The sequence below is a fragment of the Psammomys obesus genome, unplaced genomic scaffold (assembly GCF_907164565.1).
Source record: "Psammomys obesus unplaced genomic scaffold, mPsaObe1.curated_primary_1811, whole genome shotgun sequence".
Lineage (NCBI taxonomy): Eukaryota > Metazoa > Chordata > Mammalia > Rodentia > Muridae > Psammomys > Psammomys obesus.
Genome location: NW_026596034.1, coordinates 1,751,488 through 1,761,473, shown reverse-complemented (window position 1 = coordinate 1,761,473; position 9,986 = coordinate 1,751,488).

Genomic DNA, 9,986 nt, shown 5'->3' with positions numbered 1-9,986 from the left:
AGATAGATAGATAGATAGATAGATAGATAGATAGATAGATAGATAGATAGATAGATAAGAACTGACTGCTCTTCCAAAGAACCCAGGTTTGATTCCTAGCACCTACATGGTGGCTAACAATTGTCTTAACTCCAGATCCAGGGGATCCAGTGCCCCTTTCTGTTCTCCATAGGCACCAGACACATCATAGACATACTTATAGGCAAAACACCTATGCACATAAGATAAAAATAAGTTAATCTTTAAAGAAAGAAAAGCCTGAAAATGTGTGTTTAGGAAAGCCTGGCACCCCAGTACTTGGGAGGTGTAGGCAGGAGGTTCAAGACTTCAAGATCATGTTCTACAAATAGCCCAGGTCAGCCTGGGCGACGTTAGACCCAGCCTCAAAAACAAAAGGGAAGGATAGAGAGAGGCCGCTGAACCTCTCCTTACGGATGGTGTCTAGGAGCAACCCAGGCTTGGCCTGCAGCTCCCAAATTCATTTGTTTGGCCTATTAGACCTCAGAGACTGTGTACATCACTTGGGTGAGGTCTGTTCCCTTCTGGCCTCAGGTCACCTGAAGGCTCTTGGCCACCTTCCCTCATGAACCTTGTCACTTGGTACCCAGAAACTGTCGTGAGCTTGCAAATACAGCCAGTCCCTATGGAGCTGCAGCTCTCTAACAAGGGTGGGGCAGGATGGGACTTCAGGGACTCTTAACCTCCAGGGCCAAGTTCCGGGAGGGGCACCAGAGTCACTAGGTAGCCTGAGTCCCAAGGTACTGGGAACTTTTCTGAAGACTGGCCTTTCAGACAGCTTCTGGAATTTTCTTTACTGTACCTCTCTCTCTCTCCTTCTCTCTTTCTCACTTCTTTCCACCAGAAATAACAGTTTGTGTAGCACACTTCTTGGGACAGTAATACAGCAGAAAGAGGAGTACAACGACAGTACCAGGAGCATTCCACCCCACCCCTCTTTCCTTTCAGGTTTTAGATTTTATATCTATTTTATTTTAGATATTGTCTTTAAGATTAGGTATTAGTTTATAGATGAATATTTTTATTTTATGTTAGTGCTGGCTTACCTGGAACTCTCTGTGTAGTGCTTGTCTTTGTTTTATAATTTTAATGTTCTTCTGTGCGTAGGGATGTTTTTTGAATGTATGTCTGTGCATCACTTCCATGCCTGGTGTCCTCAGGGAGAAAAAAATGTTGTCAGATGCCCCATGGAACTGGAGGTACAGATGCAAATGGCTTGACCTGCCCTGTAGGTGCTAGATAAAGCCCTGTCCTTCAGGAGAGCAGCCAGAGCTCTTACTGCCTCGCCTCTGCTTCCTAAAGTAGGGATTACAGGTGTAAGCACATACCATCCCCTTCTTTTGTCTTTGTTTGTTTTGTTTTGTTTTTACAGACAGGGTTTTTCTGTGGAGCTTTGGCTGTCCTGGACTTACTTTGCAGACCAGGCTGGCCTCCAACTCACAGAGCTCCACCTGCCTCTGCCTCCTGAATGGTGGGGGCTGAAGGTGTGGGCCACCACCACCACCACTGAACAGCGCCCTACCTCAGCCTGGGCTTTTCACTTTTCTCACTTTGGCTCTACGAAGCTTTCGGAGCAAAGCATTTTGTGGGAGGGGCTAAGGAGAAGCATGCCGAGCAAGGCCTTTGTTCCCACTCTTCAGTTTTCAAAGGCGAGTGACACTTCTTTAAAAAAATGTATATTGCTAGGTGTGGTGGCGCACACCTTTGATCCAGGACGCCGGAGCAGGTGATCACAGGCGCTAGACTGCCTGCACAGTGAGGTGTAGGACAGCCAGAGATACATAGTGAGGCCCTTTCTAAAAAAGTGTTACTGGGAGTGAGGACATGAGAGAGGTGAGCACGTGCTGTTGTGCTCACTGTGGAGGTCAGAAGGCAATTCTGTGGAGTCAGCTCTCTCCTTTGTCTATGCACACACAAACAAAACAAAAACCAATAAACCACCAAACAAAAAGCACCGCTCTTACCTCAAAGGAATAAGAGACAGCTTTATTCTGAAGCCAAATCTGAGTGACCAGGGAGCAGAGACATACATTTATGCCTCCCCAAATACAATGTTTCAGCATGGAAGTAACTTTGTGGAGTTTTTATAGCACCAGAACCAAGAAAGTTAAAAATCAAAGCACTTTAAAAATAAATTCATGGTGGGACTGGAGATGTGGCTCAGTGGCTAGAACACTAGTTGTTCTTCCAGAGGACCTGGGTTCAATTCCCATGAACCCACATGGCAGCTCACAACTGTTTGTAACTCCAGCTCCAGAGCTTCTGACACCCTCACACAGACATACATACAGGCAAAACAGCAATACACAATAAAATACAATACTGTATTTTAAAAATTAAAATAGGGCCTGAGATGGCTCAGAGGCTAAGTGCACTGGCTGCTTTTCCAAAGGTCCTGACACCACATGGTGTCTCACAACCATCTATAATGAGATCTGGTGCCCTCTTCTGGTGTGCAGGTGTACATGCAGGCAGAACACTGTATAAATAATAAAATAAAATCTTTAAAATAAATTATATATGCTAGAAAATACAAAAAGAACCCACACACACACACACACACACAAAACATTGGTTAGCTGGACAGCAGTGACATATACCTTTAATTCCAGCACTTGGGAGGCAGAGGCAGGCAGATCTTCATGAGTTCCAGGCCAGCCTGGTCTACAAAATGAGTCCAGGATAGCCAGGTCCACACAGATTCCCTGTCTTGAAAAACAAAACAAAACAAAACAAAAACAAACAAACAAACAAACAGAAACAAAGCCAGTTGGTGGGAACAATAAATAGGCAGTTACACTCGGTAACCGACAGCACAGGTCTCAGCTGCTGGCTGGCGACACAGTAGTGGGTGCAGAACAGGCTTCTGTTCAATTTATATATTCTAAAGGTTTTTCTCTGTTCAGATGAGGGCTGACACACAGGTGCATAAGAAATAGCTGTTTGGTAGGCTACAAATCACCCAAAATGCCAAGATAAATTGTAATTAGGTCCTTCAGTATTTCAGACCCTGCGCAGACACAGAAGGTTTTATCAGTTGGTCACCTAGGCAGACACTTCTTTCTAGGAATTCTCTCTCATACCTTCTGCCTCTAATGTGAGTTCCAGGGACTGAACTTGGGCCTTCAGGCTTTTGTGGCAAGTGCTTTTATCCACTGAGTCATCTTGTCGGCCTGACACCTTGTTTCCCACTTATATGGGGGACTTAAAAGACTGACCCAGAGTAGAACACTCTTGGCATTCAGAGCTCTTTGTTCTTACTGAAGGGCTTTGGAAAGGCTCAGAAGTAAGGTTTATCTAAACAGGCCCTTCAATTTCGACCAAATTGGTCAAAGAAATCTGAGTTATTCTTCCCCCACATAGAACCTGTAAAAAATATTAAATATAAGTCTCTTTTGCAAATACTGTAAAACCTTCTTCTCCTCCCACCCCCTGCAAGACAGGTTTCTTTATGTAATGCTGGCTGTCCTGAAACCCGTTCTTTAGACCAGGCTGGTCTCGAACTCAGATCTGCCTGCCTCTGTCTCCCAAGGGCTGGCATTAACGGCTTGCGCCACCACTGCCTGGTTTAGCAAAACTTTTTTTTTTTAATAATTTATTTAATTTCATTTTACATGCATTAGTATGAAGATGTCAGATCTCTTGGAATTGGTGGTACAGATAGTTGTGAACTGCCATGTGGGTGTTGGGAATTGAACCTGGGTCCTTTGGAAGAGCAGATAGTACTCTTAACCACTGAGCCATCTCTCCAGCCCTTAGCAAAACTTTTAAGATAAGGAATTCGAATGTTTTTATCATCCATCTTGTAATACCTTTGCAAATATTTTAATCTCCACACTAGTAAAACTTTTGTTTACCAAAGGTCTGGTTCTCAGAAGTGATGGAAATGCCCGCCCGCTCCTTCTAGATTTAACTTTTTCGGCTCACCATTTTAAAGCTAGCCAGTCATGAGAAACTGTGAGCTTGCGCTTCAGCCAATGGGGAGACGGCACAGTAAGTGTAAGCAAGACCACAAAGAAAACCACCGAGATGGCTGCTCCATGATGGGGGATTGGGGGAGGGAGGTTTTTGTTGTGGGTAAGAGCAAGAGAGCATCCAGTGGCATATGGAGCAGTCCAGAGCAAACTGGACATGGCCAGAGGAGAAAAAACGGTCCATAGAAAAACCATGTGGGTTAGAAGGAGGTTAAGTAGCTTCAGGTGGGCATGCCTGTGAACTGGAGCAGCCTGGGTTTTGGGATGGAGGAGGAGGTGAGGAGGACCAGGATGCTGGTGTGAGCTTTGAGGGGCAGAAGGAGTACATGTGAACAGGGACTGGGAAGTCTGGAGGCGAGCGGCGGCTTTGACATGCACCATAGTTGCAGTCAACAGGGAGACAGGCTGGATTTGGCAGGGGAAAGTGAGACAGGGAAGCGGCTCCTTCCTGCAGACAGAAACCCTTTCATAGGTTCCTGAGGGATGCTGAAAGTATCCAAGAGCGGTCCCATAGTCCAGCAGGCCTACCCTTTGGGGGCACTCGGGGTTTTTCTTCAGACCTCACAGTCACACTGGCGTTGGAGTAAAAACCAAGCACACTTGCTGTCTCTGTGTGTTTGTCCTTTGTGCTCGTGAGTGGTGTGCCCTTCAAATGAGGAGCCAGCCTTGCCTTCTCCAGACACTAATTGCAATGGTGGTCTCTTTCTGACAGACCTAGAGAATAGAGCCTCTCTCCCTTTCCTTCTAACAAGAAAACCTAGAATGATGGCAGAGATTTTGTTAGTTTGTTTTAAAGATTTCTGGGTTTCTCTGTGTAACAGCCTTGGCTGTCCTGGAACTCACTCTTTAGACCAGGCTGGCCAGGAACTCACAGAGATCCACCTGCCTCTGCTACCCTGAGTGCTGAGAACACAGGCGTGCACCGCCCCTGGCCTACTTTATTTTTATATGTGTGGGTGTTTTGCCTGCATGTATATGCACCGTGTGCATGCAGTGCCCCAAAGAGGAGGGGAGTCACTGAAACTGGAGTTAACAGCGGATTGGTAGCAACAGTGCCAGTGCCAGAACTGAACGCAGATCCTCTGCAACAGCAACAAAACCATCTATTGACTGATTGATTTTCAGAGCTGAGGAGCAAACCCAGGGCCTGTGCTTGCTGGGCAAGCACTCTACCGCTGAGCTAAAACCCCAACCCTTAATCATTTATTTTTTCTTATTTTTAATCCATGGGCATTGGTGTTCTGCCTGCCTGTATATTTGTGTGAAGGTGTTGAATCCTCTGAAACTGGAGTTACAGACAGTTAGTGAGCTGCCATGTGGGTGCTGGGAATTGAACCAGGGTCCTCTAGAAGAGCAGGCAGCATTCTTGACCACTGAACCAGCCCCTAAACCTGCCAAACCATTTCTCCATCCCTTGTTTTGTTTTTTGCTTGTTTGTTTTGATTTTTGTTTTGTTTTGTTTTGTTTTGAGACAGGATTCTGTCTATATGGCCCTGGCTGTCCTGGAACTCACTCTGTAGCCCAACCAGTCCTGGAACTCATCACCTGCCTCTACCTTCCAAGTGCTGAGATTAAAAGCATGTGCCACCACACTTGGCCCTTGGTTTATTTTTTTGAGATGGGGTCTGCCTGGTCTGGAATCTACAGTAATCCCTTACTTCTGCATTCCTAGGAGAATTACAGGTAAGCTACCATGCCTGACTTTTGTTGTTGTTTTGTCTCGTTTTAGGTGGGGTAGTCAGGTTTTCATGTAGCCCAAGCTGGCCTTCAAATACAATGATGCCAAGAAGAATGAGTTCCTGATCTTCCTGCTTCTACTTTCCAAATTCTGGGATTATAGCCTTGCACCACTGCGCCCAGTTACCTGTGCTCTGTGCTTGTCACATGACCTCTGTGGTACTGTACCTGTAAATCCAGCACCAAGGCAAGAGGATGGACTCTGAAGGCCAGCCTGGGCTACAGTATAAAATCTTTCTTTTCTCAAGACAGGGTTCCTCTGTGTAACCTTGGCTGTCCTGGACTCACTTTGTAGACCAAGTTGGCTTTGAACTCATAGAGATCCGCCTGCCTCTGCCTCCTGAGTGCTGGGGTCACAGGTGAGCACCGCCACGTGTAGCTGCTCTAGTCTAAAATCTTGATGCCCAGCGATGGCACACACATTCAATCCCAGCAGTTGGAGGCAGAAGCAGGTGGATTTCTGAGCTTGAGGCCAGAGTGGTCTACAGAGGGAGTTCCAGGACAGCCAGGGCTACACAGAGAAACCCTGTTTTGAAAAAAAAAAAAACAAAAAAAACCCAAAAAATAAAAGCAAAAAAACAAATCAAACAACAACAACAAAAAAAAAGAAAAAGAAAGGAAAGAAGAAGAGGAAGAAGAAGGAAGGAAGGAAGGAAGGAAGGAAGGAAGGAAGGAAGGAAGGAAGGAAAGAAAGAAAGAAAGAAAGAAAGAAAGAAAGAAAGAAAGAAAGAAAGAAAGAAAGAAAAAGAAAGTCGATATTTTGTTGATATTTTTCCGCCTTGCAGGGGCAAAGTCCATCTCTGGGGTGGGACTTCTCTCTCTCTCTCTCCAGCCTATGGACACCCCTGGGCGGTGGAGAGTACACACCTTGTCCTCCCTTGTGTTTCAGTCCTAGCTAGGGCAGCCTGCAGTTGAGCCTGGAGAGGCATTAGCCGAGATCCACCCTGTAGCCTTAGATCCCAAACTCAGGCTTGAGTTTCTGGTCAGGCCAGGCAGACAGGCTTGAGCTCCCATAACCCCACATGCCCCAAGACTCCAAGCCTGGGAAAAGTGGATCCTACACCCAGGCTGCCCCGAGGCACGTTCCTCTCACCACACTAGGTTTTTTGGCTTATGATTCACTGCTGTTTCTTTCTTCCTTTCTCTCTTTCTCTTTCTTCCTTTCTTCCTTTCTTTCTTTCTTTCTTTCTTTCTTTCTTTCTTTCTTTCTTTCTTTCTTTTTTTCTTTCTTTCTTTCACAGAGTGATCTCCAGTTTGGGATCTTCCTGTCACAGCCTCCCAAGTGCCAGGATGACAGGCAGCCACAGTATACTTCTGCTTCTTTTCTTTTTTTCTTGGAATTCTTCCTTCTCTTCCTCGAGACAGGGTTTCTCTGTGTAGCTCTGGCTGGCCTGGAATTTGCTCTGTAGACTAGACTGGGCTCGAACTCACAGAGATCTGCCTGCCTCTGCCTCCTGAGTGCTGGGATTAAAGGCACTTGCCACCACTGCCTAGTTTGTTTTGTATTTTTGAGACAGGATCTTACTATATGCTCCTGGCCATCCCAGAACTCATGGAGATCCACCTGCCTTTTATTTCAAGTGCTGAGATTAAAAGCACCTGGTTCAGGTTCACCAGACTGGATCATGTACACCTCTAATCCCAGCACTTGGGAGGCAGAGGCAGTCGGATCTCTGTGAGTTTCAGGCCAGCCTAGTCTATAAAGCAAGTCCAGGACAGCGGAGGCCACACAGAGAAACCCTGTCTCAAAAACAAAACAACAACAACAACAACAAATACTTGCTGCTATACCCAAGTTTAATTTTGTTTGTTTTTGTATGTATGTGGACCTATGTGTGTGTGTGGGTTGCCTTTGGAGAGTAGAGGAAGCGCTAGACCCACTGGGAATAAAGTTACAGGTGGGCTTTCTGCTCTGAGTGCTGGAAAGCTCACTTCTGAAAGAGCAAGTGCTTATATAGCCTTTGGAGCATTTCTTCAGTCTATCGCTCTCGGGTCAGTGCCCTGTGGATTTTAGCTCCCAACCCTCACACACGCACTGGGATGGACCCAGGGCCTCACACATGCTAGGCAGTAGTTAACCTCTAAGCCATACCCCAGTCCCTCACTGGGGGGTCTAGGCAGGGCCTGTGTGGCTGAGTCAACCACTTGCCCCATCTTGAAATATTGGACATTGTCTCTGGATTTAATTAACTCAATACCAACTGCAACTTGATCCTCTACTATGACAACCAAAAATGTCTCCGGAGGTTGGGGTGGAGTGGCGAGCAGCATGCCACCCACCCACCCACCCACCAGGTGACGACCAACAAAGCCATACTGTGTTTAAGACAGTGTTTAAGAATTTATTTATTTGTTTGCCGAATAAAAATGAGGACACGACTGCTCTTAGGTATGGTTGAGGAGGTTTTCTTGTAGATATGAGAGAACAGCCAGAGGCATCTAGAAGCATCCAGACTGAACCAGGCCATGAGAGGAGAGAGAGAGCAAAAGAAGAGAAAGAGAGAGAGAGAGAGAGGGCAAACAAGCCAAGAGAGGAGCCTAAGACCAAGAGGCCAAGAGAAAGCCAAGAGCCAAAAGGGCATGTGGCGGAAAGGTTGGTTCTCATAAGAAAGAAGGGCTGGGAGAGACACGCAGCCTGGGCGGTCTGGGCTGGAAAGGGTTAGGGTAGGGGTGAGGATGAGAAAGGCAGGAAGCAGCTACAGGTATTGAATGAGCCTTGTCCAGGGTTTCTTTGGGAACTGGCATTTATCTTCATTTCATTTTATCTTTGACACAGGGTCTCATCTATCTAGTTCAGGCCTAGATTGGCCTCAACTTGTTAGGAAGTCAAGGGTGACTTTGATCTTCTGATCCTCCTGCCTTCAGCACCCAAGCGCTGGGGTCCCAAGGATACTGGCCTGCACCTGGTTTATTTGGTGCTGAGGACTGAAGCCAGGCTCTGGAGCGTTGGAGAGGTAGGCAGCCTCACCACCACGGAGCCGCGTTCTCAGCTGGATTTGCTTTTCTGCTCCTTCCGAAGCCTCTTCTCTTTCTTTTTCTCAAGTGCCCCCACACCCTGTGCCTTTCTTTCTCTGAGCCAAAGGCCTGACTACTCAACCCAACCGGGCTGGCCGAGACCTTAGGGCTGCCCTGCTCAGCCTCTGCTGTAGCTGGGTTGTCTGGGAGGGCACCAGGCCTTCACAGGCTCCTCACACTGGCCCGACACCCTGTGATGCTGTGGTTGGGAGTTCCAGGCACCGAGTGTGTCCAGTCCCTGCTCCTGCTGCTCCTGTCGGGTACGGCAACACCCAGGGCCTCAACCACGGGCTGAGCTCCACCCCAGGTGGACCAGACTTTGAAATACATTGTTTTATCCACTTAACCTTGTTTTGTGAAGACTACACAAAATCCATGTTTTTGTGTTTGTTTTTTGCTTTTTAGTTTATTTTTGTAACCCAGGCTAGCCTCCGTCTTTCTGTCTCCACCTTCTGTCCCTGCCTTTCTAAAGCTGGGATTACAGACTGTGTGTCTTCTTCACACCCTTCTCATCTTTTACATTAGTTAACTTAATTATTTAGTGTGTATGCTGTTTTGTCTGCACCTTGTGGGAGTCCAGTGCCTAAGATGGCCAGAAGAGGGTGTCAGATCCCCTAGAACTGGATTTTACAGACACTTGTGAGTTCTGGGAACTGAACCCAGGTCTTCTGCAAGAGCAGCCCATGCTCTTAACTATTGAGCCATCTCTTCAGCCTCCATGTATCTTCTTTGTAATTTTTTGTTTTTTTAAATAGAGTTTCTCTGTTTTAGCCCTGGCTGTCCCGGAACTCACTCTATACACCAGGCTGGCCATGAACTCACGGAGATCCACCTGTCTCTGCCTCCCCAGTGCTGGGATCAAAGGCATGTGCCATCACCGCCTGGCTTTGTAATCATTAAAAAACAAAAAACAAAACAAAATTAAAAACAAAAAACTATTTTTTTGTGTGGATGTGTGTGGGCAAATCTGGAGGTCAGAGGACGGGAGTCGGTTTTCTGTTTATCGTGAGTTCCAGGAGTTTGTACCCAGGCCGCAGGCTTGGTGGCAAACTGCTAACCTGCTACTCATGCACCCTATGTCTTCTAACTTTCAAACAGTTTCAGGAAGTACATGGGCTTGAGTCTGAGACTCCTCTAGCTTTTCACTCCCGAGATGGTCTAGGACAGTTTGTTTACCCAGTGTGTTGGTGGGCACTTAGACTCACACTGCTTATTCTCCTGTCTCAGCTTCCTAAGTGCTAG